The sequence below is a fragment of the Mustela nivalis genome (genome assembly GCF_964662115.1).
Source record: "Mustela nivalis genome assembly, contig: HAP1_SCAFFOLD_44, whole genome shotgun sequence".
Classification (NCBI taxonomy): domain Eukaryota; kingdom Metazoa; phylum Chordata; class Mammalia; order Carnivora; family Mustelidae; genus Mustela; species Mustela nivalis.
In genome coordinates, this window is record NW_028136546.1 from 339400 (window position 1) to 355386 (window position 15987).

Consider the following 15987-nt stretch of genomic DNA (forward strand, 5'->3'; position numbering starts at 1 on the left):
AAGAACCTGAACTTGAGAGATGAATGGCTTATCCAAGGTTATGGCAAGGTTACACAGAGCTGAAACTAGACACAGGTGTACATGCCTATTGATCAAGGCTGGCTGAGAAATCGAACTGCCTCAAATCTTGATTCTTTTTGCCACTTCTTATTCTCTGACCCTGTTTTTCATAGTTTAGGATGTAGGAATAATAAAAATATCAGCTAATGGGGTATCCTGACTTTTTGATGTTTTAGTTCTTGTCAGACATTTACCATAATGCTTAGCACATGGATATGTGTGTGCACACACGTGCACATGCATGACACTCAAAAAATTGTTCCCTGATATTAACTTTATCAGTGCACTTTGCATCCACCACCAATTGGCTGTTTTGTCACAAACTGATTAAAGCAGAACTGTCAAGTGAGGAACTTCAAAGCCAAAGCATTAAGTGCTTTGAAAAACCAGCACCTGGGAGGATTTGTCTCAGCATCTGTGATTAGAAGGCAGCAAAAAGAGACTTTGGGGACACAGTTCACCCCTTCATGAAGCAGCCATTCAGAACTTTCTCCGAAGGGCTAATGCCTAATCTTCCAAAGACCAGCAAGAACAAGCTTATGGTCTGTTAAAATCAGATTTTTAAAAGATTTTTATTTATTTATTTGAGAGAGAGAGAGAGAGTGAGAGAGAGAGCATGAGAGGGGAGAAGGTCAGAGGGAGAAGCGGACTCCCCATGAAGCTGGGAGCCTGATGCAGTCCTTGATCCTGGGACTCCAGAATCAAAATCAGTTTGATTGACTCAATACAGTCAGGGAGGACAGTCCTCAGGAGTCACAGAATGCTGGTTGCCATGAGGGAGGAGTCTTTTACAAAGTCTGGGCTCTCACAGAAGGAGTCTGAAGCACGTGTATGGAAAGCAGAGGTCAGTTCTGGATTAGAAGCTCTTTCTGAGGGGAAATGAGTAGAAGCAGGGATTAACCAGGACTTGGGCTCTGCTTTATTCAGTTCAAGTTGCTGCAACAAATGATGACAGACTGGGTGGCTGAAACAGCAAAACATGTACTATTCCTTGCAGTTCTAGAGACTGAGAAGTCCAAAAGCAAGATCCTGGGAGATCTGATATCTAGCAAGAGACTGCTTCATTATCTACAAATGCCCATATTTCTGTTGTAGACTTGCATGGATGACAGCTGGCAGAACAATCTCTCAGGTCGTTTCTCAGAAGTGCTTTTATCTCATTCACAAGTGTTCCAATCTCATGACCTCACCACCTCTCAAAGCCCATACCTCCTGATGGCACTCCTTGAGGGTCAGGGCTTCAACATCTGAATTGGGACAAGACACAAACATTCAGTCCATTAGCAAGTGTTGTCATGAGGACAGCATAGCTTATCAACTGGGTATCCCCAGGAATCCATGGGACTAGCAAAGCAGAATCTGGGGGTGTCACTGGTAGGAAAGCAGGAGGTCCCCAAGAGACAGTCCTCATAGCATTTTACAGAGACAGCAGGACCCTTGAGAAACAATAGTTTCCGTGACCCATACACCAGCCTTTATCTATGCCTGTCCTCCCTGCTGGATTCACAGCAAGCCTACTTCTTTCTTTTCCAGTACAAATGGATTTCCACTCTCTGAATCCTGATGAATTTTTGCTCTTTTGCAGTTAGTAGGTTGTCCCTCAGGATTCTGCATGTCTGGATTTGCAATCGTGGAAACTGCCAAAGGTCTAGGGACCTGCATGGCAGAACCCGGCCTCTACCACTATTGCCCAAGGTAGGGACTCTGGTCCCTTGAGCGTCCTGTGCTGCTGTCAAAGGTCTGTGTGCATTGGCTTATTGTTTTTTTTTTTTTAATGTAATTGCTTATACGTGTGTTTCATCATGCTCAAGTGGCCTTTCTGTGAAAAAGTGGACTGAAAGACCCGCGGATCCCCTTACCCAAGAATCCAACACTGCCACTGGATGCAATCAGCAAGAGGTTCTTTATTGTTACGCAGGCGCCTGCGGGTGGTCAGCGCGCGCCTGCGGGTGGTCAGCAGCTCCTGCTAGCTGAGCACACCTGGCTGGGGTGGTGCAGGATTTTTATAGACAGGTGCAAACAAGTTTTGGGTGGGGCGCAACTGATTGGTTGACAGTTAGAACTTTTGAAAAAGGCATTCGTGGAGTTTGCTGATTGGCTTTGGGGACCCGCTCGCGCGGAAGAGAGAGGCGGGAAGGGGGAACGAGCTGATTGGTTCTGAGGGCCCGTGCATGGGAGGAGAGAGGCAGGGAGGGGGAACAAGAAGGGGGAAGGTAGGAATGCCATCATGGCGTCTTCTATTATTTCTATAAGCCAAACAGTTACATAAGGGCAAAAGAGCAATTAGTCACGCAATTAATAACCTAATCTGCGCCTAAAAGCCAGCGGTTCACAGAAAAGCAAACAAGCGGTTAGTTATCCTATCTATCTTCCAGGGGAGGGGGCTTTTTTTTGGGGGAGGGGTCTTTCATTCCCCCCTTTTTCTTTATCATGGATAGAATCTTTTATCCATTCGTCTTGTTCCTGCTCTAAGTGGGGTGCAAGGTGCCAGCTTTTGCTTTCTCCTCAGCCAGTCTCCTGCTCCTTCATTTCCCCCTGAACAATCTTGACCCTGAAATCTTTAAGGGGGTTGAAGGTGGAAGGTCTCATCTTCTATAACTTCTTCATGCTGAATAGGGGCGTAGAGCTGTCCCTACCTGCTCGGGTCAATATTGATCAGGGAAGGAACATAAGGGAGTTACAAAGGTGGAGGCAGCTGAATCCAGCGCTGACAGTGGAGAGGCGTCCTTGCGCGACAAGGATCGTCTGTCGTGGCGAAGTCATTGTAGCAATGGAGTCTCGGCACCAAGTAGAGAAACATGGAACAAAGTAACATATTAAGATTAATAAGGCGATAAGAATGAAAAGCCCGAAAAAGATTCGGCCATAGTCCTCCTTCAAATTAGGAACTTAACCATTTACTGAGAGAGAAGGATCTTGTAGGGCCTTAATCTGGGTGTTCATATCCTTTATTATTCCTGTGACATTTTTGTGATAGTCTGGGATGTATACGCAACATTCTGTCTTGATAATTGCACATGTGCCACCCTGGGCTGCTGTAAGGACATCTAAAGCCATCCTATTTTGTAGGACTTCCCTGCGTGTCTGTGACACTTCGGTATTAAGTAGGGAGATGCCATTTAGTGAATCATTGAGTGCCTTTGTAGTATATTTATTAAGGGCTTCTACATGCCACATGACATTCTCTAGTCCCGCAGATGGAACAAAGATGGATGCTAAGTGATCACACCATTTAAAAACAAATCGTGTCCATCTTTGTTTCAAGTTGGGGAGATTAGCTGGAGTTGTGATGGTTTTAGTAATGCGCCCATGAATCCAGGCAAATCCTAAAGTACAGCGACCTATCCACCCGGGAGGAAGCCAGGGCCGCAGGTTGGTTCCACATATCCAGTGGGTTCCGTTTGGAGCTGGCCATTTGATGCCAGGTCACCTTGCCCAATCAGTAGCAAACCGGTCAGTAGCCTGGAGTACTATTACTTGGGAACACATTTCTAGTGAGCCATCCTAGACATCATGTGTTATTTGCCCAAGTACCACTCGTATGATTCTTGTTCCCAGCATAAAACTGCCTTCTGACTGAGCTGTCCAATCATGGGTGTAAGACACAGATGTGTATCCCAGATTTGATATATGCCATCCTTAGTATAGCGATGAGGAGGGTTTGGGAACTTAGGCCCATATTGGATTGGGGAGTTATGGCTTGATAGCAATCCCCTTTCCTTCCAAATAGCTCCATGGGCATGTAGTACCAGGAAAGCATATTTGGAGTCAGTATAAATGTTAATTCTTAGGCTTTGGCAATTGCAAAGTGCTAGTGAGCACTATGGCACACCTAGCTTTTCTTATTTTTTTCTATGAAAACTACTGTCATCAGAAAACCAACTCTCATTCATATTTTTAACAGGGGCATCTTAAATCTGGACAAATAGAGTAAGCAAGATCAATAACTTTTGAACATTTTTGCTCTATAGAGAAAGAAGTACAGTGGTCAGGTTCAGGCATACAGGTAACTAGGTTTAAAGTATGACAAGTTTTAAGTATTAATTCTGGCATATCTATAAGTATAGTCCAATATTTAATTAGTTTGTTTCTATCATCCACTGATGGCCTTTGGCTTCTAAGACAAATCTGGACCTGATGTGAAGTCATTACAGTCAAGGACTGTTTTATAGTGAGCTTTGAGGCTCTTTTTATGAGGAGGGCTGTTCTATGCTTAGCTAAAACATCTGTTTGCAATTGCACCTCAACAGAGGTGGCCTCTAGTATAAATATGACTAAGAGATGAAACCAATAAGATGACCTTTGAGTGGTCCAACCTTAACAATATCCTGATTACAGAGGATCACTGGCAAGTGAGAAAACTTGTCAAGAGATAAGGGGAGTCCCCCATGGATCATTCAATCCATTCATAAAGAAAGTGGGGTCATCCATTATTTCCACAAGTCCATAGTTAATCCTATGGAGTGTGGTATGGTGGTTTTTAGGCAATTTCATTATTCCAGTTATTTCATCATGTGCCATGGGGTCTGCTAATATCCCCATAAAACAGTAAGATTGACTAAAGAAGCGATTGTACAACTTCTCTGAAGTTTATCTCAAATTGTTTAGCTTAGGTAAACAAACATTTAAAGACAATCAAATCTAGAATTTAACATCCATAAAGGTGTGTTACTAAAACAATTTTTCTCTCTAAAATAACCCTCATTTCCAGAGATAGCCAAATCAGGACTAATTCACTTGTGAAACAAGTCCAGTTTTAACAAACTTGGCCTAATTATTTACATAAGCTCAGCAAGAACAGTGACTGTGATCAATAGATCTTTTAGAATCTGCTTTGCTGGAACTTTGTATAAGGAATCTCTAGGTTGAACTTTTAGTAGCCTCTTCAGGCCAGAAGCCAAGCCCTGTACTTGCCATGAGGCATGCCTGCAATGCCTTTGGGCGAATTCCTCTTCCCAAGAATGCACCTACCAAGGAGTGACATTCTTTACTCACCTGGTGGGGCTGCTGGGAACTCTGTAAGCAAGGTATCAGGCCAACAGTCCCAAGGGGCTTTATGGCTCCAGGTTTTATAAAGTCAACCTTAGTTCCTTAAAGCTGTCTGGTCATATCTGAGTCTATGCATGTCTTTCTCAAATATGACATTCCAGTCAAAGCCTTGGTAAAATAACCAGTTTCCAATTCTTTCCTGTTACAAGGAGAACAGATTCTTATTGAACTTATGCAAATGACTGATTGCCATGGAAGAAAGAATACTTACTGAGACCTTTTGGTTTCAGAAGGTTCAGATAGAGAGAAAATTTGAATGCCTTGAGCACTTTTACAAATGAGCACTTTTACATCTCTATAAGTTACAGATAACTAGGAGGGAGTATCCCTAGTCTGTAAGAGCAAACAGTAGAGAGAACCAGCAATGTTTAAAGACAAAACATTAAGGGACACAACACTATAATCTTTTAGTCCCATGTTACTAAATCTGGTGAATGCGGCTTTAGTCAGTTTTGGAAATTCTTACCCATTTCAGTTTTAGGATTTTCAAGCATATCAAATATCTGTAAAAGTCCTTTATAGGAATCTCCTTGAAGATAAAACTCATTTTACCAGAGAATTAAAACAATTATAAATGATGAGAACTCAGAATGGATATGGTTAGAGCTAAAGAGACACAGGAGTTTACAATTTAGCTGCAAGGAAATCAGGTTATTTCTGTGATACATAACATTTCCATAATTACATTATCAAGCGATGATCTCTCAAAACGTTAAACTTTAGGAAGTGCGTAGAATCTCTAGAATAGTTATAGCATTTTCCCAAATGTAACCCAAGGTTTATCATTGGTTCAGTAGTACTTCATGAGCAACTTCGCATACCTTTAACCTGAGTTAAAGAGATTTACAACTTAAATCTTGTCAACATTTGCTAAAATCTTAGAAAGTTTTAAAGCACATGCCTAAATATAATTAGGGATGTTAAACACCTGATAAAACTGAACATAGAAACTTGTTTTTCTGGACAGGCAAAGAGAAAACCATTTACATTTTCTTAACAGCAGATAGATTGATCTAAGAAAACATTGTCCTTTTGAACAGAGAATTTCAGTCTTGTACCAATGTACCTTTAAAACCCATTCATTTCAATCTTAATCCATTCTTGACCATAGATAAAATTCCTTTTCTGAAGATTTCCCTTCACAAACCTTCTACAACTTTCCTTTGCATTCAGGTTTTGTCCCAAGCCACTTCCTTCTAAACAACCATTTCATTTAGGACAAAATTATCTTTCTTTACCTTCAACAAAATGTATTCCCATTCCTTAAATCTTTCCTACATATCTCCTATTTTCCTACATACAGAGTTTCCTTTTATTTCCATGAATCTTAGTTACACTAAGCAGAACATTGTATTCTTAGAAACACCTTTAGTTATTAACCAATTGTAAACTGTTACACAACAGAATTCTTCAGGTGGCAAATTTATGAATCAGTTAAGTGGAAAAAAAAGTTTACCAACAGATTTAAATACTCTTAGTTTCTTTGCAGTAAGAAGTCAAAAGCACAAGCCTACATCCAGAAATTAACGACTTAGCATTTTATCCTATTTGGTTAAGACCTAGATGTCCACAATTCAATTCCATTTGTCATCCAAGCAAAACTTAAACTTTCAGGTTACCAAAGACTTTGAAAGCTACTTCAGCAATTACCCATTAGAACTTTCAGATAGACAATTAACCATCAGTTTCGTCATTTCTTTGCTAACAAATTTTAACAAGTAACACAAGCTTATTTGACCTTCAGTAAATTTTGAAGTTTCACATTTACTGCTAACTTAAAAGACAGGTCTTAATTAAACCAACAAACTTAACTTAGTTCCAATACTGATTTACGTTCCACCTGGGCCCCTCCACTTTGAATGTTTACCTGAGACATGCGTGGGAAGATCTGGAGTGGGGAGTATTAGGTCCAGGGGTGCTCTTCTTGCTCCTTGACAGTGAAAAGAGAAGGAGCTGTGGTGCATGATCTAGAGGCTAGTCATGCAGGTTGCACACACGTTGGTACGGTACAGAAACAGAAGGGGAAAACAGAGGAAACAAAGTGCTGCCACGAGGCAGAGAAAGGATTACCAGTTTTAGAGCTCATAAGCCCCAACAGAGGAGCAGAGGCCATGCTTTCCCACCAGCAAGGGGGGAGGGGTTAGGCAGTCCAAGTCAGGCCAGAGAACACAAGGAAACTTCCCCGAAAAAGAGAGTTTCGGCAGCTGCTTGGGAATATTCCTTATAGTCTCTGTCTCGAGTTAGACCAACCCCAGTTGGCTCCAGTAATAGCCATTTACATGGGAAGTGAGTGAGGGAGAAGCCCCCCACATCTATTAGGAGAAACAGAGAGAAATAAAGCCAGAGTCCCCTTAAACAGAATGTAACCTTCATGACCAGTACAAGGAACATATATCCACATTTAAAGACATAACATGGAGACATGCATGAAGACATACATTGTTGACCTCCATTCGGAGTCAAAGAAAACACCAAGGACAATAAGCAAGACACACAAAACAATTAACAAGAAGGACACTGAGACAAATTCAACCGGCCCAGGGGAACCACGAGGTCTCCCTATGGCGGACAGAACCAGCCCAGGGGAACCACGAGGCTCCTCTATGGCGGACAGAACCAGCCCAGGGGAACCAAAAGGCTCCTCTGCGGCGGACAGAACCAGCCCAGGGGAACCAAAAGGCTCCTCTGCGGCGGACAGAACCAGCCCAGGGGAACCAAAAGGCTCCTCTGTGGCGGACAGAACCAGCCCAGGGGAACCAAAAGGCTCCTCTGCGGCGGACAGATCCCTGGGGCGTCCCCCAGGGTGGCAGGGGAGAAGTCCGAGTTCGTCAACTCCTTCTCAAGCTGCCTACAGAATACAGAGCAACAACGCACGCTGTTGTACAGTCCTATTCTGCTACCCGCAGAACAGGCAGAACAGAGGCCTCACAAGACGAGAGACAAACAAGAGCACAAGACAGGAGACAAAAACACATAGTTATTAAAAGTTAAACGCTGGCCAGCTTACCTCCCAGTGGGAGTCGGTTGGATCCTTGGGCAGGAGTCCGATGGTCTCGGTGGAACCTCCAAATGAAAGACCCGCGGATCCCCTTACCCAAGAATCCAACACTGCCACTGGATGCAATCAGCAAGAGGTTCTTTATTGTTACGCAGGCGCCTGCGGGTGGTCAGCGCGCGCCTGCGGGTGGTCAGCAGCTCCTGCTAGCTGAGCACACCTGGCTGGGGTGGTGCAGGATTTTTATAGACAGGTGCAAACAAGTTTTGGGTGGGGCGCAACTGATTGGTTGACAGTTAGAACTTTTGAAAAAGGCATTCGTGGAGTTTGCTGATTGGCTTTGGGGACCCGCTCGCGCGGAAGAGAGAGGCGGGAAGGGGGAACGAGCTGATTGGTTCTGAGGGCCCGTGCATGGGAGGAGAGAGGCAGGGAGGGGGAACAAGAAGGGGGAAGGTAGGAATGCCATCATGGCGTCTTCTATTATTTCTATAAGCCAAACAGTTACATAAGGGCAAAAGAGCAATTAGTCACGCAATTAATAACCTAATCTGCGCCTAAAAGCCAGCGGTTCACAGAAAAGCAAACAAGCGGTTAGTTATCCTATCTATCTTCCAGGGGAGGGGGCTTTTTTTTGGGGGAGGGGTCTTTCAGACAAGCTACACCTAGAAGTCACTGAAGAAAGTTCTAAGAACTCCTGGTTAGTATGAGGCTAGAGAGAGAGAGAAAGAGAGAAAAGAAATCTGCCTCTCTGCATTTTGCAAGTCCCTGGGCAAAATCTGTTGGCTGTGCACTCCTCACACGAAGATTCCAGGCAGGGAGACCCTCCTGAGCCTCATCTCCCTGAGTTCCTCTTCCAGGAGCAATCCCTAGTTTGAGACCAGGGTTAGCGAAAATAGAGCAGCAAAGCAGGGTCCAGAAGGAAGGACTGCCACAGACCATGGAGCACCAGGGGGACAGGCTGGTACCTCCTCACAGTTGGGGTACAAATGGGCTCAGCTCAGCAGGTATAGGGGTGCCCTTGGCCCCTCTGGTGGGCTTTGCAGTGCCCCAATCTCAGGAAGAAAAAAGGCTGGCTCAGGTGACATATTTTTGACTGGGAAGGAGCTGACAGCAATGGAAATAAACAAGTAGGGAATGATGTTGGAAAGTTGGAGGGTTTGTCCTTTATATCTCAGCTTTCTCTCCTATCTTCCCTTGCTCTGTAGTGTGTTATCAAAGAAGTATTTGGCATGATATTCCTGTTCACTGATTAACTCTTGAGCTGTGTCTTTTCTGCTGTTCAGCTCATCTGGTGAATTCTTTTACTGTAAAAAGTATCTTGCCCTTGCAAGGGCAATGGCAAGACCTGAGAAATCCCAGAGATTTCAGCTTGCCACCCAGAAGGAAACCAGGCTATTTGGAATGCTGGAAAGGATTCAGAGTAGGGGAAATCGTCTTGGACATCTGAGACCACCCCCACATTCAGCGGTCCACTGGACACAAACCCAGACCTTGATACTGATCCTGAACCATGCTCTCAACTCAGACCCCTGTGATCCTTGCCACAGTGCTTTCAGATCAGTGAAGCCATGCCCATAGGCACAAACTCTTAAGCCTAGATTCTGTCCTGAGAGGTGTGTCCCCGACGGCCTGGCTCCAAAGCCTCAGAGATTGGGGACAGTGAGGAACACCATAAAACTCACCCTGCCACCCTGAAAGGAACCATGCCATTTGGAACTCCAGAAAGGATTCAGAGGAACTGAAATCTGCATTCCTACCTCTGGACACCCCCATATTCAGCAGGCCACTGGATGCAAACCTGGAGCTTGACACTCACCCTGAACAAATCCCTCGACTGCTTCCTCCCCCAGAAAGATGGACAGAGTGCTGGCAGATCGGGCCTGCCATGTGGTGGGCCCTAACCATAACCTTTGGTTTGGTTCGGTTCTCAGGATTGTGACCCCAAAGGCCTTGCAGTAGGTGCCCTACAATTTGGGGACACATGGGCAATCCCAGAGGACTCAGCCTGCTGCCCAGAAGGAAACTGTGCCATTTGGAACTCCGGAAAGGATTCAGAGGAGCAGAAATCTGCATGCCTAGCTGAGGACACACCCACACAGAGCTGACTCCTGGACACAAAGCCAGAGCCAGACACTCACCCTCACCTCCACTGTCAACTCAGCCACCCAGATAGCTCTCCATGGGGTCTTCAGGTCAGTCCTGCCATGTCCTTGGTTCCTAACACTAACCCTTGGATGGTTTCTGTAATGATCTCCTCATTTCAGGTTATGTGGTGGTTCTGCAGGACATTGTCCTGGTGTGGGATCAAACACACTGAAGCATCCCGTGTGAAGTGGCAAACGTGGTAAAGAAATGACGGCTGGGGAATCTGAGTGTGGAGACAGCACGTATTTGTGCTGCTATAACAAGCTGACTGCACTTTGAAATCACCACAGAGGAAATGAATCTTCCAAACAACCATGTTAGCACGACGACACGGAAGCAGAGAGAACATCAGATTTTGGGATGGAGTCCAAGCCCTCCCAGATCCAGGTCACCCAACATGGAGAGGACACATGTTAGCAAGAGACTCGTGGGAGAATTAAATCATGGGCCCCTGTATCTCAGGTGCAGTAGAAGCAGTGGATTTGGAATTTCAGTTTTTCCACAACGTTCCACCACAAGCTGGTTAGAACTGTGCAAAAGCAGGAAGGGAAGCCCCAGTAAAGTGGACTGGGGATGCCAGAAGGGGAGGCTGGAAGGGGGCGCCTGCTGTTCAGTGCCCATTACAGACTCCACATTGCAATTCCCCACAGGAGAGACTCACCAATTCCAGGCCCCACACGGGAAGCTGGAGGTTCATCTCCTGACTTTCTGTAGGAGCTTTGCAGCTTAGCTGGTGAGAATTCTCCATCACCCTGCCTTTCTCCAAGGGACTTTCCTTCAAGCACCCTTCCCAACTTCTTCCTCCTCCATGAAATAATGTTCCTCTCCTTTGTTTCTCGCACTTGCCTGTGATGGGACCTTAGCTTGCTCAGCCCAGACTGCCATTCTCTACTCTTCCCAATTAAATCCATGCTGCTGGTCAAATAACTGGCAGATTGAGTTTAAGGCCAATCGAACAAATAAATTCAAGATCTTGCAAGGAACAAAATCAATATGCACAAATTAGTGGCACTCCTAGGTGCTCGGAAGGAACCATCAAAAAGAGACTGCGGAGAACGATCTCATTTACACCTGCATCCAAGACAGCAAGATACCCGGGAGGCCCCTGAACCAAGAAGGTGACAGACCTGTCATCTGACAGCCCTGCAACAATGACGACAGACAGGGAGGGGTACACACGGAGATGGGGAGGCACTGTGCTCAGGGTAGAACCCACACTGGGAAAATACCTACTCTCCCCAAAACCGTCTACAGAGTCCTCACGCTGGCTCCCGAATTTCTGGACTCGGCGCAAGCCTGGAGTGGGTGTGGACACGGGAAGGACCCCGCAGGGCTGAGGTGGGGAGAGCACAAGCACCAAAGAAGGCTGACGCTCCCTGACTGCAGACCATCTGAGGAGCCCCAGGAACCGAATCCGCGAGCACACAAACACAGACGAGGACCTAGGATCACCCGAGCCCAGAAAGGGGGGACCCCACAGCCCCGTGCACAGCACAGCAGGAGGCCACGTCTCCTCACACAAAACGACGGAAGCCCCAGTGTCTACACAGGGCGCCATTCCTCTGTGGGGTCCTGAGACCACGAAACCCTTGACAGTCCACTCAGGCGGCTTCTCCTCAGCTCCTCCAGCATCTGGTCCTTAGGAGGTTGGACTGCTGCCAGTGTGGGCGCGTCCTCCACAACGGGTCCGGTCAGTGTGGATGCAGAGCCACACCCTCCTCAGCTTGTCCTGTCAGGGTGGGAGGCGCCCCACATTCTCCAGAAGTCTCCACAGTGGGTCCTGAAGAGGCGGGGCTCTGGTCCCAGCTGTGGCTGTGCAGCCTGGGCTCAGGGCGAGAGCTGGGGTCTGGCGCCCTCTGCAGGCGGTGCAAGGCAGTGCAGGACTGTGGGAGCTCACCCTTCAGTGGAAGGTCCTGCTCACTCCCCGGGTCCAGCTGATGCCATTTCATTCCGGAAATTCAAGCTGCATGGAGCCCAATACCCCCCAACTTCCCCCCAAATAGCTAAGGAACAATGAATTGGAAACAATGTGGAATTACAACAGTCCTTGACCCAAACAGTGGCACTGAACATGGCCCTGATGCAGACCCACACTCTGACCTCAACTTGGTCTCAAGCCTGGACCCTACCCTAATCCAAGACCCTAACCCTAGCCCCCAACCCAAACAATGTTCACAAGAATCAAAAGGTAGAAACTGCAAATATCCGTCAATGGCAAGTGCATATGCAAAGTGTGGTGAAGGGTTTGAATTTGGGTTCAGGTTCAGGTTTTAGTCAGAGTTCTAGATCAGGCTTTGGGTTTAGTGTTAGGGTGAGGGTTTAGAGTGAAGGACAAGGGAACAGAGTTATAGTTTAGGGCTTTAAGTTTATGATTTAGGCTTTAAGACTCAGGGCTTATGGGATAAAGTTCAGGGTCAAATTTGGGGTTTGACTTCATGCTGAGATTTGGGTTCAGGTTTCATGACTTGGAGGTCTGGTTTAGGGTTTGGGTTCGTGGTTCAGGGCTTGGATCCAGGGCTCAGGTACAGGCTTTGGGTTCCATTCCAGGTTTGGGATTCAGGGTTCTAGTTTGGGCTTTAAGGTCAGCTTAGGTTTCAGCGTTGGTAGGGTTTAAGGTTAGGTTTAGGGATGACACATTTTTTTCAGTTGTCATCATGGACAAAATAATTCTATCTGAAGTTTCTAAGTCAGAAATGTATTTCATCTGGGGGCGTCTGGGTGGCTCAGTGTGTTAAGCCTCTGCCTTGGACTCAGGTCATGATCTCAGGGTCCTGGGATCAAGCCCTTCATCAGACTCTCTGCTTGACGAGGAGCCTGCTTCCCCATCTTTCTCTCTGCCTGCCTCTCTGCCTACTTGTGATCTCTGTCTGTCAAATAAATAGAATTAGTAAAAGCTATTATATGATCTTTTACAAACCATTTCCTATCTTTGCATTCTCATGTGCCAAGACAGACAGGGATTATTTAAAACCCTGAATAGAGTGCTCTTGCTTTTAAATTGCCTGTAACCTTCGTGTAATAGATTTATGATTGATGATAGATTTAGTTAAAATATAACTATTTAAAATATTTACTCTCAGTAAACGATTTCAACCTATGCTCATTTAAGTAACTTGGTGCATATTCCCTTTTCTATTAAACCATAGTGCAAGGACCAATGCAGCGTTTCCAGGAGAACCCCAAGCTATTTTTCTAGAATGGCTGTATGCTTATATATGGCGTCCTGTTTTCACTCCCTTTGTGGAGCACCTACCCTGGAGGTCATGTAATAACCAATGACCAAAAAAAACAAACAAAAAACCCAAACATCCAGGTCGAAGTGCCATCCCTGCCTGGAGTCAAGGAGACTGCTCAGACAGATCCAGGGCAGGCATCTCAGCCCAGGCCTGTGCTGGGGAAGCTGGTTCCTGGCTTTGGGCGCAATCTGGAAGCCAGCAAACTGACCCAAGAGTGCAGCCGGCGTTTAAGACTGATGATCTATTCGCAGCCAGGCTGCACGTGGACACCTGCTCATGGAGCCCGGCTAGGAGGCTGCCCAGCACTGGAGCTGGCAATGCAGTAGCATGCCAGGGCTTAGCCCTGCACCCCAGCCATGGCTCAGGTTTCAGAAGTTAGGGGGCGGGGCCGGAGCAGAGAAGGGTCTTTGCTAATTTCCAAAGCTGGAAGTGAGCTCTCAGAGGACTCAGGAGGGAAGGGGGGTGCGGGTCGGGGGCGGCCTTGAGCAGGGGTTTTGCTAATTGCCCAGGCGGGAAGGAGGGGCGCACAGCGCCAGGGTGCTGTGCTGCAGCCCATTCGGGACTGCAGGACACACCATACTCGCTGCCCCTGTGCTCCCACGCTGCAGCCTAGCCCCTGACGCCGCGGTGTCCCTTTCCCGTTCAGGCCTTCAGGCCGCCTGCTGCCCCTCCCCGCCCCATGGCTTCTCTGGAGGACCCTCTGCTCACAGGTAAAGTGACACCGCGACGCGCCCTCACCTGAAGCAGAAAACGCAGGACAGGAGCGGGGTGTGGGGTGGTCGGGGCCCAGCCTCCCGCCAACCCCAGGGCACCAGGACCACCCCGGAGGCCGCGCCACACCCTGTCCGCAGGGGGTCGGGCCAGGACGGCGCCACAGGAGGTAACCTCTCCTCCCCCCCCCCACCAGACAGCAGGCTAGCCCCCATGGTTCCGCACTCCCACGCGCCTGTCAGAGCCTCCTGCCATTCCCAGGGCACCCAGAACCCAGAGAGTGAGGCCTTGGGTGCTTTCTAGTGACAGATTCAAGGCAATTTTTCGACTTTGGGACTCAGAGTTAACATAGATTTCATTTGTGATTATTATTTTTGTGTGGGGGCCGTAGCTTTTCTTTTGACCTATGGTTGTTTTCACTCCCGGTTCTGAAGAAGCCCCTAAATCCTAACCCTGTTGAGGACTCAGAAAGCTCTCAGAGCAGCAGTGCTGGGGGACAGTGTGGACACATGGTTTGGTTTCTCCTCTGGCCTGCTTCTGTGGCAGCCCCGCTCTGTCCTCCTCAGACTTCAGAGCAATATCTGAACAAGTGGAGAAGCGACCAGAGGGTCAGGAAGGTGGACACCGAAGAGTGACTTCTCTGGAGGGTGGCTGAGCTAGCAAGTGAGCATGTTAATCCAGCTCTGCCTGCATTAGCGATGGAGCTGAACAGGAGCCAGGGAAGGGGAGGAGGAGCAGAGAGCAGGGACAAAGGAACCAAAGAGGAGATTCAGATGAAGGGAAGTAATGGGGAGGAAAGAGAAGAAACTCTAGAAGACAGGTATGTAGAAAGGAAAAGGGATGAAGTGGGCATTGGGAAAGGGCACCACCAGGGAAGGAGAGAGGGGAAGGAAAGAGGGAGGAAGAGAGGAAATGGGAAAGGGAGAAGGGAGGAGTCAGCATGCCAGGGCTCCCCCTGCATCTGAAGAAGAGGTGGCTGGTCCAGCTTGTCAAACAGGGTGCTCACTCTTTGGCCCCAGTTTCTGCTCCCAGTGCTACTGGGCTTTTCAAGGAAGGCAGGCTGTCCCTTGGGACCTACTGGAGCCCACAGGAGGGTGGGAGAGGTAAGATGCCACCAGGTACTGTCTGAGCTGCTCCCAGCCACCAGCCTCACCACATGGTGCAAGAGGGACCCCAGAACAAAGGACGGACACAGGCCAGCATGTCTGCTGGTGGCCCTGGGCACTTAGCTCATCGCAGTGAACCACACGGCCTCCTCAACCCACGCTTTCAAAGCCTCCTTCTTCGTTTCTGGCTTTCATGTCTGTAGGAACATGAGCCAGATCTAACTCATCTCCGACAGACAATTCTGACTCACCCCGTGTCAGATTTTTAAGAGTGGCTGTGATAGAGTAAGATAGCAATGCTCCAACAAACGGACTGTTTCCTCCCACTTGACCTCAACAGTCTTATACATTTTCTTAGCGAAAACATCTTGTCTCCTTCCATTAAGCTCATAACGTGGTCTAATAGTATACATGCGCCTTCGGTAGATGCGAAGCGATACAGAGGTCCTTTTTTTTTTTTTTTAATTTTACAAGGCAAAGTCAGTGAACACATCCAACTTGACCAATACCTCTCTAAAATGTCAATCCAGGCAAAGCTTTTTCTGCCTACAGTTTGGAGCCTACGTAGTGACATTTTTAAAATGCTTTCAGTCCCTCAGTGAGGCTCTTAGAAGCTAGCCAGGGCTTACTACGTGCCAGGCACTGTGTCAGGTGTTGGAGCTAAAGGGAAGGAGAGCTTGGAGGC